At 46.4% G+C, this 26,760-nt stretch overlaps 1 long non-coding RNA gene across 4 annotated transcripts in view; it reads left to right on the top strand.

Moving 5' to 3' along the window:
* The window catches only part of LOC144805920 (uncharacterized), a 223,565-nt gene that overhangs the window by 3,314 nt on the left and 193,491 nt on the right, over nucleotides 1–26,760 (top strand). The window lies entirely within an intron of this gene.

The raw sequence follows: 26,760 nt of genomic DNA on the forward strand, positions 1-26,760 counted from the left end.
TTGGCCTTCCTTAAAATACCTTTTAAAAATAGTCACCTAGGGTAAGCGTAAAATGGGCATAGTAGGACCAAATGGAGCGTATCCTGTGGAGACCGTTGGTTGCAGCCACAGGAGCCCTTACTCTCCAAATGCTTTGTATACCCTGCTAGAACCGCCAAAGTATGGTGTAACAAATCTAGCCTGAAACGGGTCATGAGAAATCTGTCTTGAGGATTGTAAATAAGACTCAAATAAGGTTCCACGCCCAGGCACGACTTTGTTAACTGATGAGTTCTTACTGATGGCTTAGTCAGCTCTCTTGCTTCCCTATTTGACGTGGCTCTGTTTAAAAATTCTGACTTAATACAGCCCTTATCCTTAGATAGCAATTTGGTCGGGTAGGTAAAATATTCAACACAACCCATGGCTAACCGGTTTTCCTTGATGTGTCTACTCCAAGGAATATTGTAACTCCGTGCCCGTGCAATGCAGTCTGATATTATTTGTTGACTTAACGCCGCCTCTGGGTTTGTCCATACCTTAATCCAGCATGCGAGGGGCTTCCATTGCAGCCTATCGCACAGATGGGTTATACTCAGTTCCTCATGAACCACGTAGGAGGAAATGCTTTGTGGGACTTTCAGTACCCGCCTCAAATATTTGTTTCCTTCTATTTGTAACTTAAGCGGGTCTATAAAGCCCCAGACCTCACTCCCATATAAAACTTTGGCACAGCTTACAGAACTGTAGAGGTTCAGGATTTGTTCCGGAGACCATCGGCCTAGCCTTTTTGCAAAATTCATAGTTGCCCCTGTTGAGTTAATTAGTTTATTGCATTTCTCCTCCACAAGGGCTTTAAAACTATGGCGACTGTCGAACATGATCCCCTGATATGAAAATGACTTGACCTTTTCCAGTCCCTGTGTGCCTATTGTATACTTAGTTTTGTTGTATGGTCCTTCCCTACCTCCATAACATATGATTTGGTGAGGTTCGGAGACAAATCTAAGCTATCCATAAAATGGACAAAGCCATCTATGAGGCGCTGCAGTCCACGCGCAGTGCGGGCCAAGAGTACCGCGTCATCTGCATACAGTAACACCGGTATCCCTCTCCAACCTATCTGCGGGCAGTCCACCCCTAGAGCTACCAGCGCCTGGGTCAAACCATTTATATATAAAGTAAAGAGGAAGGGGGCCAAAATACATCCCTGCCTCACTCCCCTTGAGCATGGGACGTGGTCTGTGACTTTTCCCTCCTTATCATATCTGACCTGGGCAGAAGTATTCTGATGCAGTGTCCGTAATATATTTACCAGACCAGGGTCGACTCCCAAGGCCCCCAATAGTCCCCACAATTTCTTCCGATTTACTCGATCAAATGCCGCGGTGAGGTCCATGAAAGCCATGTACACCGTGCCCTCACTGGCTACGGTGTGCTTGGCTGCCAGGAGATATAAATTAAGGCATTGATCTGTGGTACCTAAACCCATACTGGGTATCCGTAATGATCTCATGTTACTCCGCCCAATCAATCAATCGGTTAAGAATGGCCCTACCTAGCACTTTCACGGTAACATCAATTAATGAGATAGGCCTATAGCATTGAGGGCTATTTCTGTCCCCTTTTTAAAATATGGGGACTATTGTGGCCGTAGACCAGGATATTGGCATCATTGTTTGCACTGCGGTATTCATTACTCTGGTGAGTATGGGCACCCAGAGTTCTTTCTGGCTTAAGAGTAGATCTGGTGGAATCCCATCAGGTCCTGGCGCCTTATTACGGGTTAGTCCCTCAATCCCCGCCTTTATTTCTCCCAAGGAAAAGGTAATCTGGGGTGGGTTCACACTTTCCAGTTCTCAATGATACCATGGTTATACAGGCCCTTGTAATGCTCAAGCCAGGTTTCTGGGAGGATGTGGCAGGCCAGCTTGCGTTTATTTGAATCCTGAAAGCATGGTTCATTAACAACTCTCCAAAAAGCAGTCAAGCCCTTTGTCTCGGCCGCTTCTCTCAAGTTTTCCTATACCTGGTTCTGCAATACGGTTCTGCTGCATCTTAGTGTTTTATTGTACCTAGCCCTGCAGCTTGAAACCTTCCCTCTGTCCCTAGTTACGCATTTCAGAGGCGATTTCAGATCCCACAAGGTGAGGGTGCAGTCATGATCGAACCACCTTGGTGCACTGTGTTCCTTGTTGATCTTCCTGCCCCTAAGTAAGCCATCTATTTGTTTGGCCGCTCCCTCAAATGCCTTGATCAGGTCTGCCCCCTCAACCTCCAAGTCCAAACACTTCCAAACGTTGGACTCGGCCTGTGTAAGTAAGATTCTGTAAAATGCCTCACTGTCCTTGTTGACTCACCTTAGTCTCCTACCTTGTTCAGTGGCTTTAATCAAACCTCTGGCCCCCCTACGTTGTGATAGAAGTACCGCATTTGGATCTATGATGCACGGGAGAAGCGGGTTATGGAGTGGTAGAAGAGGAGTAGTAGAGCGGTAGAGTGGTAGGATAGCAGTGGTAGAGGGGTAGTAGAGGGGTTGAGGTATAGTAGAGGGGTATACGAGGGGTAGAGGGGTAGGAGAGGGGTAGAAAAAGGGTAGAGGGGTAGAAGAGAGGTAGAGGGGTAGAAGAGGGGTAGAGGGTTAGAAGAGAGATAGAGTAGAGGTAGAGGGGTAGAAGGGTAGGAGAGAGGTAGAGGGGTAGAAGAGAGGTAGACTAGAGGTTGAGGGGTAGAGGAGAGGTAGTGCAGAGGTAGAGGAGGGGTAGAGGAGGGATAGAAGAGTAGAAAAGGGGTAGAGGGTTATTAGAGGGTTAGAGGGGTAGAAAGGGGTAGAGGGGTAGAAGAGGGGTAGAGCTGTAGAAGAGGGGTAGAAGGGAGTAGAAGGGTAGTAGAGGGGTAGACAAAGGGTAGCGGTGTAGAGGGGTATAAGAGGGATAGAGGTGTAGTGGGGTAGAAGGGTAGAAGAGAGGTCGAGGGATAGAAGAGAGGTAGAGTAGAGGTAGAGGGGTAGAAGAGAGGTAGAGGGGTAGATGGGTAGAAGGATAAAAGAGGGGTAGAGGTATAGTAGAGGGGTAGAAGAGAGTTAGAGGGGTAAAATAGAGGTAGAGTAGAGGTAGAGGGGTAGAAGAGAGGTTGAGGGGTAGAAGAGAGGTAGAGTAAATGTACAGGGGTAGAAGAGAGGTAGAGGGGTAGAAGAAAGGTAGAGTAGAGGTAGAGGGGTAGAAGAGAGGTAGAGGGGAGGTAGAGGGGTAATAGAGGGGTAGTAGGTTAGAGGGGTATTATGGTAGAGGGTAGTAGAGGGGTACAAGAGGTGTAGAGGGTTAGAAGAGGGAAATTAGAGGAGTAGAGGGGTAGAAGAGGGTTAGAGGGGTAGAAGAGGGTTAGAGGGGTAGAAGAGAGGTAGAGGGGTAGAAGAGAGGTAGAGTAGAGATAGAACGGTAGAGGAGAGGTAGAGGAGTAGAGGAGAGGTAGAGGGCTAGAAGAGAGGTAGAGGGATAGAAGAGTAGAAGAAAGGTAGAGGGGTAGAGGAGAGGTTGAGGGATAGAAGAGAGGTAGGGGGATAGAAGAGAGGTAGAAGAGAGGTAGAGTAGAGGTAGAGGGTAGAAGAGAGGTAGAGGTGTAGAGGAGAGGTAGCGGGATAGAAGAAAGGTAGAGGGATGAAGAGAGGTAGAGCGGTAGAAGAGAAGTAGAGGGGTAGAAGAGAGGTAGAGGGGTAGAAGAGAGGTAGAGTAGAGGTAGAGGGGTAGAGTAGAGGTAGAGGGGTAGAAGGGAGGTAGGGATATATAGTCAAATGAAAAGGAAGCTATCAACTTCAGGAATGTGAAAGAAAGCTCTCGTATTTTGAAAGCTGATGACCCATGAGGAGAGAGGAAAGCCAGATAGCTCCTCTGCTCGTGAGAGCACGCCCGAGAGCGTAACCGCAAGCTCTAGGCCACAGTGGTAGAATTTTCTAAAGCCCACTTATTAAAAGTCTTGCCAGTGGCTCAGGTGAGACCTAAAAAGGTCGCCTTCTGACCCAAGCACTACCTTTTTGCCAAATTTGGGGTAATTCCGTTCAGTAGTTTCGGCTGTAGCCTTGCACAAATTTTCCTATGGGAAATTGATTTTTTTTACTCTTATTTTTTGATTTTCTCAAAAACTACTGTACGGATTTACACCATTTAAAAAAAGGTTGCATTCTGAACCAAGCTCTACCTTTTTGCCAAATTTCGGGTAATTCCGTTCAGCAGTTCGGGCTGTAGCTTGTCGCAAAATTTCCTATGGAAATTACCATGGAGAAAATGTGTTTTGGGACCCCGCTTATTTCTCAGCCCCTGCTTGACGAATCACCCCCAAACTTTTCGGATAGGAGCTGACCTGGATAGACTTATTTTTGCGAAAATTTCAGGAAGATTCGTCAAACGACGCCAAAGTTATTCGCAAATGAAAAAATTTTTTGCCTATGGAAACTAGGTTCTAATTATAACGTACCTACTGGCGACCGCCAGTTGGTAATGTATATATGTATATATATATATATATATATATATATATATATATATATATATACATACATATATATATATTACCTACTGGCAGTCGCCAGTAGGTAGTTATAGTTAGGTCCTATTTTCCATAGGAAATCCACAACATTCTATTTGGAATAACTTTGGTGCCGGTTGACGATTCTTTGCGAAATTTCCAAACTTGGTGGGGCGCTCTGGTACGCTCCTATCCTGAAAGTCTTGGGGTGATTCGTGAAGCGGGGTCTGAGAAAAATGGGGGGTCCCAAAACGTGTTTTCTCCATGCAATTTTCCATAGGTAACGTTCATCGCGGCTACAGCCCGAACGGTTGAACGGAATTACACCAAATTTGGCAAAGTTGTAGTCCTTGGTTCAGACTCATGCCTTTTGCTTATATGGTGTAAATCTATTCAGTAGTTTATGAGAAAATTTCAATCAAAAGTACATATATATCTATGGCCGCAGTGGATCCGTGCATCTGTAAATGGAGAATTTTGCGCTGGGTGCATGGATCCGCCGTAAAAAAAACATAAAAACGAAGCGCGGGGTCCTGTGCTTGTTTAAAAATTAGCTACGTGGGAAGGAGAAATCCCGGGGTCTAAAATATTGCATTTGAAGCGGGGGCCGAGAAAAAAGGAAGGTCCCATAACGTGTTTTCCTATGCCCATGACACCCAGCTCATCCTCTCTCTCACCAAGGACATTACACAATCAGACAACAGTACATCTACATTCACCAGTTGGGTTTTCAATAATTGGACAAAAATCTCACCTGTGTCTGGCACAAGTGCAATCTTATCTGGGAGCCTCCATCAACACTCTCAAAGCTCTAGCCACTCCCAATAGAGCCAGGAGTCACAATATCCAGGCCACACTATTACAATTTCAACCCAACCAATCATTACCAGTCAGAGTCTTCATGCATCTGCTGGGAATGATGGCATCCTGCGTTGCAATCGTACCTCATGCAAGGCTTCACATGTGTCCTCTGCAACAATGTTTAGCGAGTCAGTGGAATCAATCACAGGGGGCCAGATGTACGACGTTATTTTGCATGCGCAAACGGGTTTGCAAGCCCATTTGCACATGAAAATCGCTGTTGGCCATGTACAATTCCAAAATAGCGAGTCGCAGTTTATTTGCTATTTAGGAATTGAGAGTCTCAATTAGAAAGGGGCATTCCCTTCCTAATTGCGTTCGCAATGCTATGTGTGAATGTTTTGTGACCACAATTGCGGTCGCAAAACACTTGCAAATTACCACCCTCTTCAAGACGGTGGTAATGCAGTCACAATTTCGAAGGGGACCCCAGGGGACCCCTTCCACTTTGTGACTGTCTCTAAAAATATTTTTTACGGGCCGGCAGTGGTCCCAGGTACCACTGCCTTCCCTTAAAGAATGAAACTAAAACGTTTCATTGTTTTTTTTTTAATGCATCCCGTTTTCCTTTAAGAAAAACGGGCTGCATTTACAAAAAAAAGCTACTTTATTAAAAAGCAGTCCCAGACATGGTGGTCTGCTGAGCCCAGCAGGCCACCATCCCTGGTAGGGCTGGCATTCCCAAAGGGCTCGTAAATTGCGAGTGGCTCATTAATATTAATGAGCCTCACAATTTGCGAGCCCATTGGGAATTGCAAATCAGTGTAATAACAACTACTGTACACTTCATTTAGCGCCTCATAATTTGTGACTCACAATGAGTCGCAAATTGCGAGGCGCAAAATGAAAGGGTCGTACATCTGGCCCAGGGTCTATTAACCGATCTAGTGTTCGTAGACCGCCGCAACCATCGCTCGCTGCAGTGGTGGAACCCTCAAAACTTAGCAAAAGGGCAGCCTTTCATAGACCCACAGATACATCGTTAACCGGTTGGGGTGCCCATCTTCAACATTACAAAGTCCAGGGGCTGCCGTCGGACAAGCACAAACGTTTCCACATCAACTACCTGGAACTTCTAGCAGTGTTCCTCAGCTTTTCTCACCCAACTTGTAGACAAGACAGTCTTAGTTCACACTGACAACATGACAGAAATGTACTACCTACAGAAACATGGAAGGACTCACTCTTTCCAGCTGTCGTGCCTTGCACAAAGCATTTGGGATTGGGCGATTCACCAGAAAATCTATCTCCTAGCAGAACACCTCCCAGGAGAAGACCATCAGATTGCAGACCTGCTCAGCAGACACATGCAGCAAGTCCACAAGTGGGAAATTCATCCCCAAGTTCTTCTTCCCTACATTCAAAAATGAGGTTTTCCACAGATAGATCTGTTTGCCACAGTGCACAACGCAAAATGCCCAAACTCTGCATCCAGGTTCCCACACCCAGCATCCAAGGGCAATGCCCTATGGACGATTTGGTCAGGGACATTTGCTTACGCTTTTCCGCCTCTCCTGCTAATTCCATTTATATTTCGGAAGCTCAGACAAATGTCCCTCATTGATCTTAATAGCCCCCACATGTTCTCGTCAACCTTGGTACTCTCATCCTTAGAACTCTCAGTGGTTCCACATCAAAAGCTACATCTCACATCTTGTCTCCTCACTCCGAGCCATGGAGAAATCAGACATCCAATTCCCAGAGAACTCAACCTAGCGATTTGGCTCCTGAAGTCATAGAGTTTGGTTATTTACAACTACCATCAGACTGTATGAATATTCCCAAGGAAGCTAGAAAGCCGACTACTAGAGCATGTTATGCTGCAAATGGAAACATTTTGTTGCCTATTGTAACAACAACAATATCAATCATCTTGATGCGTTTGTGCAGAACATCATTTGTTATCTGTTGCATTTACAGCAATGTGGATTCACTTACACGTCCATTTGTTTACACCTGGGAGCCGTAGCTGCACACTTGCAAAATAGACAACACATATCTCTCTTCAGAGTACCAGTGATTAAAGTCTTCATGGAAGGATTAAAAAGGGTTATACTGCCAAGTATTCCCCCTGCACCTGAGTGGAACTTAAACATAGTCCTTACAAGGCTAATGGGCCCGCCTTTTGAACCAATGCACAAATGTGAGTTACAATTCCTATCATGGAAAGTTACTTTCCCCATAACGATAACCTCACTAAGGAGAGTTGATGAACTTCAGGCATTAACTATACAAGAGCCTTTCTTTCAACTTCACAAAGATCGAGTGGTACTACAACCAGGGGTGTGGAATTTAATAAAATATGTACTTGTCCATGGGACAAGTAGCTTCATAAATCTACATGTCCTGTAACAAAATCCACTTGTCCCTTTGGTGCCATGTACTGCACCGTCAAATAATGGCTACAATCTATTTATAGAAGAGCTCTGATAAAAGCCTCTCTGGTTATGCCAGGCAAATACTATAGAAGGATTTGAATTTTTGAGTTTTTCACCAGCTCTTCTCTAATCTTTTCCCATACTGAGAAAGGTTGGCAATTTACCCCTTGCAATGGCAGAAGTAAAGTTTCTTCCAGGGCTGGGAAAAATGTGGTTGGAGAAAAAGTGAACTTATAAACACTCAACAGATTTCCGCTGGGGCATATTCATATTTGCTCATGCTAAGATGCAATTCACAAATATTTTCTAGGACTACGGGTTCCTGGCCTACTTGAGGAAATTCATGTGAATACATGAAAAACGTAAATCTGCATTAATACAAGGACATATATCATGGGTGCACTTTTGTGACTTTCACATTGAGCCCCTAATTAAATCTGAGTTAACCAAGACCTTTTGTTTTTATTAAAATGCTATCTCTGCCTATCTGTGAGCTGGCATCCTTGTGTGTAACAGCATTCTGCTCTTTTACAAAGTAGTTTTGTTCAGTGCCAGGAATTTCTATGGCAATGTGGCCTTTATGAGACCAAATACTAGCAGTCTAGTATGAACGCGCTGGCATACAGCACCACGCCTACCTGATAATCCCACAGTAGAGAAAGGAGAATAGTGTAGGCCAAGTGAGTAACCAGAAAATTAAAATACCCCCCACGTTGATCCAAAGTTCTTATGACACCAAGCAAGCGAAAAAAGTAATTGGAATCCTCGCCAACATAGCTCTCTTGTCTCTTCCATCTAAGCATCTATCCCATTCATCCTTTCACCCACTGATATCTAGCATTTCACCTTTACATTGGCACCCATTTATTCTTTTATCCATTATCCTTTCACCAATCTGTTCGTCCATCTGTTAATCTGTCAGTCCATCTGCTTATCCATATCCAAACCTACCCATCCATCTCCAAACCTATCCATTTCAACCATCCTGCCATCCTTTTGCTCATCCATAAACCCTCCCTTTCACTCATCTATCCACCCTCCCTTTCACTCATCCTTCCACCCTCCCTTCGACCCATCCATCAATCCATCCTTCCACTCATCCATCCATTTATCCTTTACACTCGTCCATCCTTTTGCTCTCTAATCCTTACACCCTGTAACCCATCCACTCATTCACCCTTTCCTTCATTATAACATCCTTTGTCCATCGACCAACCCCGTCACTCAACCATCCCGGTCACTCAATCATCCATCCATCCGTCTAGCCAGCCACACTTCCACTCACTCATCCTTTCACCCAAACATCCATTCATCTTTTCACATTAATTACAAATCTTTGTCTGCCGAGCTGCAGACAGAAGAGGCCCATCAAGAGCTCCACCTCTACTGTAGCTACTGAAGGGGGCGTTCAGGAAGCCCCTGTTCAAACCTATCCTGCCATCTCCAAACCTATCGATCTAACTGATCCATCCCGCCTTCCTTTTACTCATCCATCCTTTCACTCCACACATCCTCCTTTTCACTCCTATTCATCCACCCTTTCACTCATCCTTCCATTCATCCTTCCACTCATCCATCCACCCACCCCATCAATCCTCCTTTTCACTCACCTATCCACCTACCCTTTCACTTCCTCTATTTATGCTTTCGCTCGTCCATCCACCCTTTCACCCGTCCAGCTTCCGTTTCCATCATATATCCATCCACCCTTTCAATAATCCCTCCATCCACCTTTACACTCAACTGTCCACCCATCCATCCATCAACCCTTCCACCCAGCCACCAACCCATCCATACATCCCCACCCACTCAGCCATCTATTCATCTACTCTCTCACCCATGAATCCACCCGTTCAATACGCCATCCATCCTTTCACTCATCAATCCACTTTCAACCTATCCATCCACTCACCCATCCCTTCATTCACCCTTATCCTACCATTCTTTCACACATCCATCCTTACATCCATCCACTCATTCATCCATGCATCTACCCTTTCACTCCACTCATTCATCCATCTATCTATCCATCCAGCCTTTCACTCATTCATCCATGCATCTATCCATTCACCCTTTCACTCATTAATGTATGCATCTATCATCCACTCTTGCACGTATTCATCCATGCATTCTATACATCCACCCTTTCACTTATTCATACATGCATCTATCCATCCACTCATTTATCCATACACCTATCGAACCACCCTTCCACTTATTCATTCATGCATGCATCTAAACATCAACCCTTTCACTCCTCATTCATCCAACTATACATCCAGCCTTTCACTCATTAATTTATGCATCTATCATCCATTCTTGCACGTATTCATCCATGCATTTATACATCCACCCATTCACTTATTCATACATGCATCTATCCATCTACTCATTCATACATGCACCTATCCATCCACCCTTTCACTCATTCATTTATGCATCTAAACATCCACCCTTTCACTCCACTCATTCATCTAACTATACATCCAGCCTTTCACTCATTCATCCATGCATCTATCCATTCACCCTTTCACTCATTAAGTTATGCATCTACCATCCACTCTTGCACGTATTCACCCATGCATTTATACATCCACCCATTCACTTATTCATACATGCATCTATCCATTCACCCTTTCACTCATTAATGTATGCATGCATCTACCATCCACTCTTGCACGTATTCCTCCATGCATCTGTACTTCCACCCTTTCACTTATTCATACATGCATCTATCCATCCACTCTTTCACTATTCATCCATGCATCTATTCATCCACCCTTTCACTCACTCTCCCACCCACCCTTTCAAGTCCATTATGGGCATTTGTCTGCGGACCTGCAGATTGAAGAGGCCCATCAAAAACTCTACAGCTGCTGCAGTTGCTACAGCTGTGTGTTCACAATGCCCCTGGTGCAGGCACAAAGTGAGATGAGAGGCCTAGTGCAAGGACAGAATTAGGGGTGGCCTTAGGCCTGCATGAAAGCCCATGTGGAAACTAATGAGCTTTAATGTAAGCCCTCGATGACGTAAGAAATGAGAGGCCAAGGCGAGTGGGTCAGAGATGTCAGAGAGGGCGGCGGAGGGTGGTGGGTTAGCAGGTTTTGGCACCAGGTGTAAGATAAGGTGTACAGGAAATGCAAAGTGTCAAGGAGGGGGTGCATGAGAAGGGAAAGCAAAGTGATTTGAAGATGAGCAGGGATATTGGAGCCCTATGAGGCCCAGGAGTGGAGCAGAGAATACAAGACAGGGAGGGGTCATACAGTTCAAGTCAGAGCAAGGGGCCAAGAGGCAGAAAAAAAGCAGCCTCTTACATGCCATTGCTGGAGTGTACTGGAGCTGCAAAAGCTTGATGTGCGTCTCGTGCTTGATGAAAATAAAAGGACCAGGGGAGTGCCTGGAAGTCAAACAAGCTTTTGTTGTTCTGCTCTGGGGAAATTAAAGTGCAGGCCCCAGCTTTTACATTGACCCTTTCGCTGCCAATAAACTGCTCAGAGCAACTTATTTACTGGCTGTGACCTCCAGGGTTGAACAGCTGTGTATCGTTTTACCATAAATCTGTCTACTTGTCCTTTGGACAAAATGCAAATTTAAACCTCTTGCCCTCCTAAGAAATCTAGATGTCTCGGGCGTCGGGAGATAGGAATTCCCCACCCCTGTACAACTAATCCTAAATTTCTCCTTAAAGTAGTTTCTGCTTAGGGGTAATTCTTGTGCGATATCAAATTAAAATAATATAACATTAGCATTTTCATTATTTCAATTCAATTTAAATTCTTTATTCGGCACTTAAAAAGACACCATAAAAGTACATAAGCAATTGCATTTAAAAATATTTAAAAAACACATTAAAATAGTTAAAAAGCTAAAAAGGCGTTGCATTCATTTCAAAAGGGTTTCTGAAATAAGTCTCTGGTTATGGGTCATTACAATCAATTGCTTCTCTTGAGTTCCTCATTGCCACCTTGATAAAACTTATTATGGAGAACAGTGTATGAGCGTCTGGAGCTTCCTGCAAAAACATTAGGGCTGCTTTCGCCTGTCTAAATTTGGCTTCTTTCAGAATCCCTACTAAAAACGTACGTCTGGGGACTGAGTAAAAAGGGCATAGCAGTACAAAGTGAAGGGTATCCTGCGGAGACCTACCGTTGCAGCCGCAGGTACCCTTCAACTCCAATGATAGGGTAAAACCAGAGGGGACAGAGAGTAGATGATGTAGCATATTAAGTCTGAAACGAGTCATATAAAATCTATCCTGTGCCTTGTACATCACAGCGAGGTATGGTTCCATTCCATATGTCTTTTTCAATGAGCTATAGGACAGGACTGTAGGTTTACGCTTTTCAGCGACAGCCCTATTCGTAAGTGTCCATTCAGTGAAAAGTTTTTTGACCATTGTCTTATTCTGGGTATTTAAGGTTTCCGGTGCAGTGAAGAAGTTTTTACAGCCGATTGCCTCCAAGGACTCTTTTACATACTTCATCCAGGGGATGTGACCCCCTCTGTCACGGTTCAGGCAGTCTTGATAATTTGCCTGCTGAGGCCCGCCTCTGGGTTAGTCCAGATTTTAATCCAAGCCAAAAGCGGCCTAATCTTTATTCGGTCTTCGATGTAGGGCTCTCCCAGTTCTTCATGTGTAATATAAGATGGAGTACTCTGTGGCACTTTCAAAATCCTTTTAAAAAACCTTTTTTCCTCCACCTGAATCTGGTGCAAATGTTTGTTTGTAAAACCACACACTCCTGACCCGTAGCCTGCTTTAGCGCAACATATTGACCTATACAAGTTGACCACTTGCCCCGGCGACCATCTGCCCAGTCTTCTCCCATAGCCCATTATGGCCCCTGATGACGCCACCAATTTAGCTGCATGTTTTTCCATCAGGGATTTGAAGTCTAATTGCTCATCAAATAACACGCCTAAATAGGAAAAAGACTGGACCTGGCCTATTTTATGAGAGCCTATCTTATATACAAATTTCCTTTTTAGGTCTCGTAGCGATACAGCGCGTAAGCGCTGTCTTCGGCGAGACCTATTGTTACTGACTCTGCTTCCCAGGAGACAGCACCTGGCCGCGCTCATCTCGCAAAAGGCGATCGGCGCAGGCCACGCGCGCGCGAATGCGCTCGCCGTGGCTGTCTCCTGGGAAGCGCATACATACACAGGCACACTTCCCCCTGCACGCATGCGCACACACAGACACACACACGAGCGCACATACACGCACGTACACATACAGAGACCCCCGTCGCGCGCACACACACACACGCTCCCCCGTCGCACACACACACATGCTCGCACACACAAGCGCACCGCCCCCCGTCCCACTTACCTCCAGTCCGGTGTTCTGTAGGCTCCGCCCGAGGGAGAGCCCCGCGTCACCGTGAATTATGTCCACCTTCCAGCGCGTGGACACCGAGAACGAGGCTGACGTCACAGCTCCCCGCCCCCTCCTCCGCCGCCGGCGGCGGACGACGCAGACTGCCATTTGAGCCGTGAAACCCCTTGTTATTACAGCAAGGCTCATGTGACACTTCTGTCTTTATATTTATTAAGATAATGTTTTCATTTGGGATTACAAATCCAGGGTATATTAAAATATATTTGAGCGAGATTTCTGGAAAGCCTGCAAGGTACTACAAGGAACAAAGTCCTGCCCTAAAGCCTAAAGAATTGGCTTGGTAGTTTGGTTTGCCCTGTTCCCATGATACACTGGGCCAGGGACAGACTAATTTGCATATAGCCAGGTTCTGAGCTGGGATGGTGCAGTCAGCTAAAAAACGGTGTTGGATTAAGCCCTGATCTCTTGACTAGGTGAGAGTATTCTGCTTAATTCAGAAACTCTGTCCATCACCACCCCCTGTTGTTTAATTATTTTGTCCACCATAAGCGTGGAAGGGTATACTCAGACGCGAGTCCCTTGCTCATTGCACCATCAGGATTCAAGCAAGCCGGGCCGAAGACGGCTGAAATGCCAGAAACCGGTCCCCGGTAGCTTGTTTCCTTCCCAGTTAAAGAATTGGCTTGGTAGTTTGGTTTGCCCTGTTCCCATGATACACTGGGCCAGGGACAGACTAATTTGCATATAGCCAGGTTCTGAGCTGGGATGGTGCATTGAGCTAAAAAACGGTGTTGGATTAAGCCCTGATCCCTTGACTGGGTGAGAGTATTCTGCTTAATTCAGAAACTCTGTCCATCACCACCCCCTGTTTTTTAATTATAATAATAATAATAAAGATCTTTATTCGGCTTATTCACAATGGAAAAACCATAAAAGAGACAAGTAATATCGTACATTACGAAATTGCATATTAAAAAAATACACACATTGCATAGCATTTCATATAAAATTCATTTCACAGATAAAAAGGAGTTAATCAAAATATGCAGGAAACCGCTCAAAGTGGGCTTGATGAAGATTTTTAGAGATTCTTTCTATGTTTCATGATACATTTTAAAAAATTACTAACAAAATAACAGACATTTTCCGTCTCCAGCATTTGGAGTCTTAAGAGGGCGGGTCTGCATTGTCTCAACCCCCAAGTTCTTAATATCGGTAGTAGCCAGGTCTTTCTGTGGGCTTGATGGAATTTACAAAGCAGAATCACATGCAGGTTAGACTGTGTTGATAAGCCATCACATGGGCAAGGCGGGAGTGTGGCATTCCAACAGTTTTGTAACGGAAAGGTAACCATTCTAAAAAAGGTGTTTAGCCTGAATCTTGTAATTAACATTCTTTCGTAAGTTGATGTTTGGAGTGCCAAGTACGGGTGAATGTCATAGGCTAGTTGAATCATGTTCGCATGTATAACTGCCGTTTTTGATGAGTTGGATGCAAGTCTTAAGGATTCCAGATGTCTTAATGCTTTCTGTTTAAGATCTTTTTTAGAAATGTCTGTTATGGATACTGGATCCAGGTAATAGTTCTCAGAACCTAGGTCATTAAAAAAATTTCTAACATATAAGAGCCACTTTATTTTTAAGGAATTGTCCAGGTTCATTGAATCGGCAATGATGGATTGAGTCAGTGCGTTTTTATCTGATTTCCAGATACGGCGCCACAACATCAGTGGTTCTATTTTAATTAGGTCCTCTATGTAGGGTATGCCTAGTTCTAAGTGCATTGCATAAATTGAGGTACCTTTGGGAGTGGCTAATAGAAATCTCAAAAAGGCATTTTCTGCCTTCTGGATAGAGCTGGTATCAGTGTAGCCCCAAACTCCCGCGCCATATGTTGCGATTGCCTGGCATTTAGCATTATAAATCTTTAGTAGCTCCACTGGTGGCCTTTTACCTAGTCTCTGGGAAAAGGTTGTTAGGGCGGCAATTGATCTCTTAAATAAATGTGCCCTTGTGTTCACTGCTGGCTTCCAAGTTAATTGGTCGTCTATCATAACCGCCAAATAGGGATATTGAGGGGTTGCTTCAAGCTTTTGGTTATTGAGCTGTATGGGTTTTATTCTTTTCTGACCCCTACCAGCCGTCATTACAAACGTTTTCTTCACGTTCACCATTAGATCTAAATTGCCCATGAAGGTCGTGTACCTACTCACTGATTTCTGGAGTTCACGAGGAGTTCGCGCAAGGATAACAGCGTCATCCGCGTAGAGCAGGGCTGGAATCAGGCGTCGGTTTATGCGTGGGAGGTCCTGAGCCCCCCTCAACATCTCCCCCTCCAGACCATTGGTATAGAGTGAGAAGAGGAAGGGGGCCAGGACGCATCCCTGCCTGACTCCACGCCCTACACTAAACAGAGACGTCAGCTCTCCGTTTAGGCCAAAACGCACTCTGGCCGATGCCCCGGTATAGAGCTCTCTTAGGAAGTCCAAAAGGGGAAGATCTACTCCCAATTGGGCTAGGACCTTCCACAGCTTTGCGTGCGAGACGCAGTCAAAAGCTGCGGATAGGTCGACAAAGACCATGTAGATCTTAGTTGGGATGGCCTGGGTGTATTTGCCCATTATTAGGGTAAGGTTAAGAACCTGCTCTAGTGTGCCAAAGCCCTCGCGAAAGCCGAATTGGATGTCAGAGATAATGCCTTGGTCCTCACTCCACTGCTGCAGACGCTCTAGAATGACTCTCCCCACTACTTTCCCAAGCGAATCCAGCAGTGAGATTGGCCGGTAACATTTTGCATCTTGGCGGTCCCCCTTTTTGAAAATGGGGACCATTATTGATTTAGTCCATGAGCTTAGGATTCCCTCATTTGCGGCCGCTGTACAGACTCTCGTTAGAATGGGGGCCCAGAGATCTAGATTGCTTTTGAAGAAGTCCACTGGGACCCCATCGGGACCTGGTGCCTTGCCTGGTTTACTGTTCTGCAAAGCCTCCAAGAGATCTGGGATGTCAAAAGGAACCAGAATGGGGTACTGGGCCTTTAGGGGTGATGGGTCTGTTGGTGAAGTATTTTTGAAGATCTCTGCGAAGTGAGTAACCCATGTGTTTTCATCAATGGCGACTTCTATTTTTGGGATACCAGTTTCTGAGAGATATGGAGTTCTAACTGTGCGCCAAAAAAGCTCACTATTTTTTGAGACTGCACCTTTATGGAGGTCGTCCCAAAGTTTTTGCTTAAGTTGGGCAGTTCTCAGTTTTCGTTCCCCTATATATTGGCGCCTTAAAAGTTGGATCTGGGCTGCGTTTCGCGGTTTGTTGTGGAGTGCTGATTTCAGTTTTGTTAATGCAGCTGTACAATTATGATTAAACCATTTCTGTTTTGTGGAACGGTTTGGTTTGGGTTTTGAAGTAAGTAGGTCCTTTGTAGAATCTAAGATTAGTTTAAAGTTTATTAGGACTTCCTTGTGACTTGATGCAAGGTCTAGGCATTTTACAATATTTGGATAGGTCCGAGTTATTAATTTTTTTGTTATATCAGTAGGATTAATTTTTGCCCATTTAATTGTGAATCCATTATGTTTACCGACCTCAATTTTATTCTGTGTGAGGGTGGTCGCTATATCTAATTTATGGGAGGAGCTAGATGGCATATATAACTTGATCGTTAAGGCTGAGTGATCACTGAGAGGATTAGCAATGACCCCGAAATCCTTAACTTTGTTCATCAGGCTTGGGGAAAGGAATATAAAATCTACTGTAGTTTGATGGCCTCTGCCCACGTAAGTCGGACTGAATTTGTTAGGGTCTGCATCATGATGGTTAACAATATGCAGATCCAAATCCGAAAGGACAGCGTTAATGGAGTTTCCCAATTTGTTGTGTGCAAAGTGCGCCAATGGGGCGCCGAATTCATCCACTATCCCACAACACAGGGGGTTAGTCATTGTACAGGGATGGAGGTTGAAATCTCCTCCCCAAATTAAGTGGGTTGCCTCTTTGCCAGATCTCCAGTGGTAAAATTGTTTTAATTTATCATGTAGGCTTGTGAGGATAGTTATGAAGTTTTCTTCCGAGAGATTATTATATACATTAGTCAAAATGATTGTTTCTTTATTCTCAAGGGTTAATGAGAGAATTTGATGGTTAGCGTCCTGGGAGAGTGTGACCACTTTGTTAAGTGATAGGGTGTTTGCAATATAGATTATTAACCCTCCTTTCGGTCTTCCCATTAGGCTGGTTAATGCTGGTACAAAGTGGGTTTTATAGCCTTGTAGATGTAGTTCTTCTAATAACCATGTCTCTTGGAGACATATTATTTGATATGGTTTTAGGAACTTTTGCGCAGATCCATCCTCGATTTTACTTCGAAGGCCTGCGGTGTTCCAATAGAGTATTGTAATTGGAAAGAGGTCGTCATTTAGTTGTTCTGTTGGGGTTATGGGTTCCGTATTTCTAAAACCTGAGGGGGTAATCGAGGTCTGTGAAGAAGAGGAAACGTGATGCTCATTGGGTAGGGTTTCTATTAGTGGTCAGTCGACCATTTCTAGGCCACTGTACCTGTTATATAACGGGATGTTATGCCATGGGTCCCACCGGGATTGATCTCTGGATAGCGGCCATTGCGTATGGGGTCTTCTATCTTCCCATCGTCCGCCCTGGTGGCGTTGTCTTACTGTGTGCCAGGAAAAGTCTGGCTCATAAATGTTAGGGGGGCCATGGTATCTAGAATTTGGTAAGTCGTCCTGCCTGGGGAATGGAACGGACCAGGGTGGCTCCTGCTCCTGGATAAATCCGTCCACTTGCCTAGAGGGATAGAAAAAGGAGAGTGACTTGATCTTAATACCTCCATTTGAGGCAATATCTTCCCATGCGCAGACGTAGTCCGCTATGCGTGGGTCCTCGAAAGTAATCGTTATACAGTCTCCGGGAATCGTCTTTCTGGTGCTACCCACCCATGGTACTCTGGCTACGGATCTAATCCTTCCACGCCAGGTGGATGGAATCGGGCGGTTGGTCTGGAGCCAGTGCTGGGCCTTATTTTTTAAGGACCAAACGGGTTCCGAAGTAAGATCGGTCAATTCGGGGACGCCAGCCATGACCACCACGTACGGTGAGGCCTCAGGAGGGAAATCTGCTGGGAGTCTTAGGTGACCAAAATTCTTTGCAGTATTTCTCTTGGGCCTATCCAAGGGGGTTTTTGGGGCTGGGGCCTGAGGGACTGGTGTTTTAGTTGTTGATTTATTTGCGGTTTTGCCAAGGGTTTTATTAGCAGAACTATTAGGAGCGACTGGAGTGGGGGCAGATGTAAGTGCCGCACCTGGGGAGGTTAGTATGATTGTCTGTTGTGAGTTATTAGTGGTGCTCAGAGCAGTAGCAGTTTTTGATGTTTTCGCTGAATTTGGTGTGTTATTATTAGTGAGCACATTGGGTGTTGTTATCCGAAGCGTCTTTTGTTGAAGATTGAGCGAGGGTGGATTAGCGTTGATAGTTTTAGTAATAGTTGATTTTTTAGTATTGGTTCCTCCTGCTTTTTGTGGGCATGGTAGGAGGGTTGAGTGTTGGGTTTTTAGAAGTTTTGAAATTTGTGACTCCAAGAGTACCAATCGCTGTTCTAGGGGTTGTAATGCTTGTTTAAATATGCTGGCTATATTGGTCAGTGTTAGTTCCTGGGCCTCCATATCACTCAAGTCCACTTGGGCTTGTGTGAGAGAGGGAGGGTCCATGACTCTCGGGATCGATGTTTCCTTCTCTGATTGATGAACTGACGCTAGAATCTCTATTTGCACTAATTTATCTTCTCGATCTTGCAGGATGCTAGGTGGCTGTGTCGGGTTATTTAGTGTGGTAGAGTTAGTGGGCACCCTTTTCTTGCTAATGGCTCCCTCCCTCCTACCCCTTTCTATTCTTTTGTCTGTGGAGGAAATTTGTGGAGATGTTATCGGGCGTAGATCCGGTGTTTTTTCTAGATCGAAGCTAAGCTGTGAGTCCGCGAGCTGGGATACTGATAAATCTACTGTGTTTGGCAAGCTGCGTCTCTCTCGTATTGGGGCTACCTCAGCATTTGACGCTCCTATGGCTGGGGATCTGGCTTCCGCCAGGATACCTAATGAGGATCTTTTGGCGAATGCCAGATCCAAGGAGACCCTTTCTTCCATCATTGAAATGCTTTGATCTATGAATGTGTTAGCCTTCGTTAGGAAGTCGTCCATAGGGCCAAGCAGTTTACCAACTGAGCTAGGGGCTTTAGTTTTAGTTTTGGATCCTCTTGTGAGAACCATTATTATTCTTGTTAAGCTGTGAATCGGGTGAGGTTACTAGCAAAAGAAATGGGGAATATCCAGATGGAAATATCAGACAGGTGGCCCAGTCCAGTCTCTTGCGTCCTCGAACGGCCTAAAACGGCCCGCTCTTTGCCCGGTCTTCGTCCCGGGCTGCGACCCGCGCGCGACCCGCGTCGCGATGGAGGTTGGCTGCTTAAATGGGAGAGTTAAAGGGCGTGGCCGCCGGGGGAAGAGGCGCCAGCTGCAAGGTGCGGTGGTTTCTGGGCCTCGCAGTCCCCCGGTAGGCTTTTCCAGGACACAGCCTATCAGGTGCACTACAACCTGGGCGGGTCGCGCTGAGAGCGGGTTGACTTACCGCCGATTGCAGTAACGCTCCCACCAGCCGACCACTGCCACAGGGAGTGCGCTGCAGTTCGTGGGCAAAGGGCAAATCCTCAGGTGATCACAGGAACAGGTCAGTGAGCGGCACCCGCGCAGCGGGTGTCGCGAAAAGTTATATTGAAACGGGCCAATTAGATGGGCGTGGCCGCCGGGGGAAGAGGCGCCAGCTGCAAGGTGCGGTGGTTTCTGGGCCTCGCAGTCCCCCGGTAGGCTTTTCCAGGACACAGCCTATCAGGTGCACTACAACCTGGGCGGGTCGCGCTGAGAGCGGGTTGACTTACCGCCGATTGCAGTAACGCTCCCACCAGCCGACCACTGCCACAGGGAGTGCGCTGCAGTTCGTGGGCAAAGGGCAAATCCTCAGGTGATCACAGGAACAGGTCAGTGAGCGGCACCCGCGCAGCGGGTGTCGCGAAAAGTTATATTGAAACGGGCCAATTAGATGGGCGTGGCCGCCGGGGGAAGAGGCGCAAGGTGCGGTGGTTTCTGGGCCTCGCAGTCCCCCGGTAGGCTTTTCCAGGACACAGCCTATCAGGTGCACTACAACCTGGGCGGGTCGCGCTGAGAGCGGGTTGACTTACCGCCGATTGCAGTAACGCTCCCACCAGCCGACCACTGCCACAGGGAGTGCGCTGCAGTTCGTGGGCAAAGGGCAAATCCTCAGGTGATCACAGGAACAGGTCAGTGATTATTATTTTGTCCACCATAAGCGTGGTTTGCCCTGTTCCCATGATACACTGGGACAGGGACAGACTAATTTGCATATAGCCAGGTTCTGAGCTGGGATGGTGCAGTGAGCTAAAAAACGGTGTTGGATGAAGCCATGATCTCTTGACTGGGTGAGAGTATTCTGCTTAATTCAGAAGCTCTGTCCATCACCACCCCCTGTTGTTTAATTATTTTGTCCACCATAAGCGTGGAAGGGTATACTCAGACATGAGTCCCTTGCTCATTGCACCATCAGGATTCAAGCAAGCCGGGCCGAAGACGGCTGAAATGCCAGAAACCGGTCCCCGGTAGCTTGTTTCCTTCCCAGTTAAAGAATTGGCTTGGTAGTTTGGTTTGCCCTGTTCCCATGATACACTGGGCCAGGGACAGACTAATTTGCATATAGCCAGGTTCTGAGCTGGGATGGTGCAGTGAGCTAAAAAACGGTGTTGGATTAAGCCCTGATCCCTTGACTGGGTGAGAGTATTCTGCTTAATTCAGAAACTCTGTCCATCACCACCCCCTGTTGTTTAATTATTTTGTCCACCATAAGCGTGGAAGGGTATACTCAGACGTGAGTCCCTTGCTCATTGCACCATCAGGATTCAAGCAAGCCGGGCCGAAGACGGCTGAAATGCCAGAAACCGGTCCCCGGTAGCTTGTTTCTTTCCCAGTTAAAGAATTGGCTTGGTAGTTTAGTTTGCCCTGTTCCCAGGATACACTGGGCCAGGGACAGACTAATTTGCATATAGCCAGGGTCTGAGCTGGGATGGTGCAGTGAGCTAAAAAACGGTGTTGGATTAAGCCCTGATCTCTTGACTGGGTGAGAGTATTCTGCTTAATTCAGAAACTCTGTCCATCACCACCCCCTGTTGTTTAATTATTTTGTCAACCATAAGCGTGGAAGGGTATACTCAGACGTGAGTCCCTTGCTCATTGCACCATCAGGATTCAAGCAAGCCGGGCCGAAGACGGCTGAAATGCCAGAAACCGGTCCCCGGTAGCTTGTTTCCTTCCCAGTTAAAGAATTGGCTTGGTAGTTTGGTTTGCCCTGTTCCCATGATACACTGGGCCAGGGACAGATTAATTTGCATATAGCCAGGTTCTGAGCTGGGATGGTGCAGTGAGCTAAAAACGGTGTTGGATTAAGCCCTGATCTCTTGACTGGGTGAGAGTATTCTGCTTAATTCAGAAACACTGTCCATCACCACCCCCTGTTGTTTAATTATTTTGTCCACCATAAGCGTGGAAGGGTATACTCAGACGTGAGTCCCTTGCTCATTGCACCATCAGGATTCAAGCAAGCCGGGCCGAAGACGGCTGAAATGCCAGAAACCGGTCCCCGGTAGCTTGTTTCCTTCCCAGTTAAAGAATTGGCTTGGTAGTTTGGTTTGCCCTGTTCCCATGATACACTGGGCCAGGGACAGACTAATTTGCATATAGCCAGGTTCTGAGCTGGGATGGTGCAGTGAGCTAAAAAACGGTGTTGGATTAAGCCCTGATCTTTTGACTGGGTGAGAGTATTCTGCTTAATTCAGAAACTCTGTCCATCACCACCCCCTGTTGTTTAATTATTTTGTCCACCATAAGCGTGGAAGGGTATACTCAGACGTGAGTCCCTTGCTCATTGCACCATCAGGATTCAAGCAAGCCGGCCGAAGACGGCTGAAATGCCAGAAACCGGTCCCCGGTAGCTTGTTTCCTTCCCAGTTAAAGAATTGGCTTGGTAGTTTGGTTTGCCCTGTTCCCATGATACACTGGGCCAGGGACAGACTAATTTGCATATAGCCAGGTTCTGAGCTGGGATGGTGCAGTGAGCTAAAAAACGGTGTTGGATTAAGCCCTGATCTCTTGACTGGGTGAGAGTATTCTGCTTAATTCAGAAACTCTGTCCATCACCACCCCCTGTTGTTTAATTATTTTGTCCACCATAAGCGTGGAAGGGTATACTCAGACGTGAGTCCCTTGCTCATTGCACCATCAGGATTCAAGCAAGCCGGGCCGAAGACGGCTGAAATGCCAGAAACCGGTCCCCGGTAGCTTGTTTCCTTCCCAGTTAAAGAATTGGCTTGGTAGTTTGGTTTGCCCTGTTCCCATGATACACTGGGCCAGGGACAGACTAATTTGCATATAGCCAGGTTCTGAGCTGGGATGGTGCAGTGAGCTAAAAAACGGTGTTGGATTAAGCCCTGATCCCTTGACTGGGTGAGAGTATTCTGCTTAATTCAGAAACTCTGTCCATCACCACCCCCTGTTTTTTAATTATTTTGTCCACCATAAGCGTGGAAGGGTATACTCAGACGTGAGTCCCTTGCTCATTGCACCATCAGGATTCAATCAAGCCGGGCCGAAGACGGCTGAAATGCCAGAAACCGGTCCCCGGTAGCTTGTATCCTTCCCAGTTAAAGAATTGGCTTGGTAGTTTGGTTTGCCCTGTTCCCATGATACACTGGGCCAGGGACAGACTAATTTGCATATAGCCAGGTTCTGAGCTGGGATGGTGCAGTGAGCTAAAAAACGGTGTTGGATTAAGCCCTGATCTCTTGACTGGGTGAGAGTATTCTGCTTAATTCAGAAGCTCTGTCCATCACCACCCCCTGTTGTTTAATTATTTTGTCCACCATAAGCGTGGAAGGGTATACTCAGACGTGAGTCCCTTGCTCATTGCACCATCAGGATTCAAGCAAGCCGGGCCGAAGACGGCTGAAATGCCAGAAACCGGTCCCCGGTAGCTTGTTTCCTTCCCAGTTAAAGAATTGGCTTGGTAGTTTGGTTTGCCCTGTTCCCATGATACACTGGGCCAGGGACAGACTAATTTGCATATAGCCAGGTTCTGAGCTGGGATGGTGCAGTGAGCTAAAAAACGGTGTTGGATTAAGCCCTGATCCCTTGACTGGGTGAGAGTATTCTGCTTAATTCAGACACTCTGTCCATCACCACCCCCTGTTGTTTAACTATTTTGTCCACCATAAGCGTGGAAGGGTATACTCAGACGTGAGTCCCTTGCTCAATGCACCATCAGGATTCAAGCAAGCCGGGCCGAAGACGGCTGAAATGCCAGAAACCGGTCCCCGGTAGCTTGTTTCCTTCCCAGTTAAAGAATTGGCTTGGTAGTTTGGTTTGCCCTGTTCCCATGATACACTGGGCCAGGGACAGACTAATTTGCATATAGCCAGGTTCTGAGCTGGGATGGTGCAGTGAGCTAAAAAACGGTGTTGGATTAAGCCCTGATCTCTTGACTGGGTGAGAGTATTCTGCTTAATTCAGAAACTCTGTCCATCACCACCCCCTGTTGTTTAGATATTTTGTCCACCATAAGCGTGGAAGGGTATACTCAGACGTGAGTCCCTTGCTCATTGCACCATCAGGATTCAAGCAAGCTGGGCCGAAGACGGCTGAAATGCCAGAAACCGGTCCCCGGTAGCTTGTTTCCTTCCCAGTTAAAGAATTGGCTTGGTAGTTTGGTTTGCCCTGTTCCCATGATACACTGGGCCAGGGACAGACTAATTTGCATATAGCCAGGTTCTGAGCTGGGATGGTGCAGTGAGCTAAAAAACGGTGTTGGATTAAGCCCTGATCCCTTGACTGGGTGAGAGTATTCTGCTTAATTCAGAAACTCTGTCCATCACCACCCCCTGTTGTTTAATTATTTTGTCCACCATAAGCGTGGAAGGGTATACTCAGACGTGAGTCCCTTGCTCATTGCACCATCAGGATTCAAGCAAGCCGGGCCGAAGACGGCTGAAATGCCAGAAACCGGTCCCCGGTAGCTTGTTTCCTTCCCAGTTAAAGAATTGGCTTGGTAGTTTGGTTTGCCCTGTTCCCATGATACACTGGGCCAGGGACAGACTAATTTGCATATAGCCAGGTTCTGAGCTGGGATGGTGCAGTGAGCTAAAAAACGGTGTTGGATTAAGCCCTGATCTCTTGACTGGGTGAGAGTATTCTGCCTAATTCAGAAACTCTGTCCATCACCACCCCCTGTTGTTTAATTATTTTGTCTACCATAAGCGTGGAAGGGTATACTCAGATGTGAGTCCCTTGCTCATTGCACCATCAGGATTCAAGCAAGCCGGGCCGAAGACGGCTGAAATGCCAGAAACCGGTCCCCGGTAGCTTGTTTCCTTCCCAGTTAAAGAATTGGCTTGGTAGTTTGGTTTGCCCTGGTCCCATGATACACTGGGCCAGGGACAGACTAATTTGCATATAGCCAGGTTCTGAGCTGGGATTGTACAGTGAGCTAAAAAAACGGTGTTGGATTAAGCCCTGATCTCTTGACTGGGTGAGAGTATTCTGCTTAATTCAGAAACTCTGTCCATCACCACCCCCTGTTGTTTAATTATTATTATTATTATTTTTTTTTTAAATTTGTGTGAATAATAACAGCTTTGAGCCCATGCGTGAGGTGCATTATCAGAGCTGTGTGAATAATAACAGCTGTGAGCCCGTGGCTGAGGTGCATCATCAGAGCTGTGTGAATAATAACAGCTGTGAGCCCATGCGTGAGGTGCATCATCAGAGCTGTGTGAATAATAACAGCTGTGAGCCCGTGGCTGAGGTGCATCATCAGAGCTGTGTGAATAATAACAGCTGTGAGCCCATGCGTGAGGTGCATCATCAGAGCTGTGTGAATAATAACAGCTGTGAGCCCGTGGCTGAGGTGCATCATCAGAGCTGTGTGAATAATAACTGCGTCAGCCCCGTGCGTGAGGTGCAGCATCAGACCTGTGTGAATAATAACAGCTGTAAGCCTGTGCCTGAGGTGCATCAATAGAGCTTTGTGAATAATAACTGCGTCAGCCCCATGCGTGAGTTGCATCATTAGAGCTGTGTGAATAATAACAGATGTGAACCCGTCCATAAGGTGCATCATCAGAGCTTTGTGAATAATAACTGCGTCAGCCCCGTGCGTGAGGTGCATCATTAGAGCTGTGTTAATAATAACAGCTGTGAGCCCGTGCCTAAGGTGCATCATCAGAGCTGTGTGAATAATGACAGCTGCGAGCCCGTGCCGGAGGTGCATCATCAGAGCTGTGTGAATAATAACAGCTGTGAGCCCGTGCCTGAGGTGCATCATGAGAGCTGTGTGAATAATAACTGCGTCAGCCCTGTGCGTGAGGTGCATCATCAGAGCTGTGTGAATAACAACTGTGAGCCTCTGCGTGAGGTGCATCATCAGAGCTGTGTGAATAATAACTGTGAGCCTGTGCGTGAGGTGCATCATCAGAGCTGTGTGAATAATAACTGTGAGCCTGTGCGTGAGGTGCATCATCAGAGCTGTGTGAATAATAACAGCTGTGAACCCGTGCCTGAGGTGCATCATCAGAGCTGTGTGAATAATAACTGCGTCAGCCCCGTGCGTGAGGTGCATCATCAGAGCTGTGTGAATAATAACAGCTGTGACCCCATGCCTGAGGTGCATCATCAGAGCTGTGTGAATAATAACTGCGTCAGCCCTGTGGGGAGGTGCATCATTAGAGCTGTGTGAATAATAACAGCTGTGAACCCGTGCCTGAGGTGCATCATCAGAGCTGTGTGAATAATAACTGCGTCAGCCCCGTGCGTGAGGTGCATCATCAGACCTGTGTGAATAATAACAGCTGTGAGCCTGTCCCTTAGGTGCATCATCAGAGCTTTGTGAATAATAACTGCGTCAGCCCTGTGGTGAGGTGCATCATTAGAGCTGTGTGAATAATAACAGCTGTGAGCAACAGCATACTCTTGCACACACTCAAACTGCTCACCAATTCAAAGTTTGCTAAACATTTTATGCAACGCATTGTCATACACAATGCCAAAAACTCAAACTTTAATGCTGCGAGACCTATTGCATTGCAAATGCTTGTTGCTCTTCCTCCTGCTGTCATGACGTAGGATTTTTCCATATTAGCTGACAGGTCAAGTGTGGCCATAAAGTTAACAAATCCATCGATTAGCTTCTGGAGCCCCAGCGGTGTTCGAGCTAACAACACCGCGTGGTCCGCGTAAAGCAATACGGGCACCGGACGGTGTCCTATTTGGGGGGAATCCACACTCAGTTTGGATAGTTCTTTGTCCAGGTTATTAATATATAGCGAAAATAAAAATGGCGCTAAAATGCAGCCCTGCCGCCCTCCACTCGTGCATAAGAATGGTTCTGTCTTGCTTCCCTCTTGGTTATATCGGACCGTTGCTGATGTGTTCCAGTGTAGGGCCTTCAGGGTGTCAACTAGCTCTTGTTCCACTCCCAGGCTTATCATCAGTGCCCATAGTTTTTCTCTGTTTACGCGGTCGAAGGCCGCAGAGAGGTCCATAAACCCCATGTAGATAGCCCC

Source organism: Lissotriton helveticus, assembly GCF_964261635.1.
Source record: "Lissotriton helveticus chromosome 1_1 unlocalized genomic scaffold, aLisHel1.1 SUPER_1_unloc_33, whole genome shotgun sequence".
Classification (NCBI taxonomy): Eukaryota; Metazoa; Chordata; class Amphibia; order Caudata; family Salamandridae; genus Lissotriton; species Lissotriton helveticus.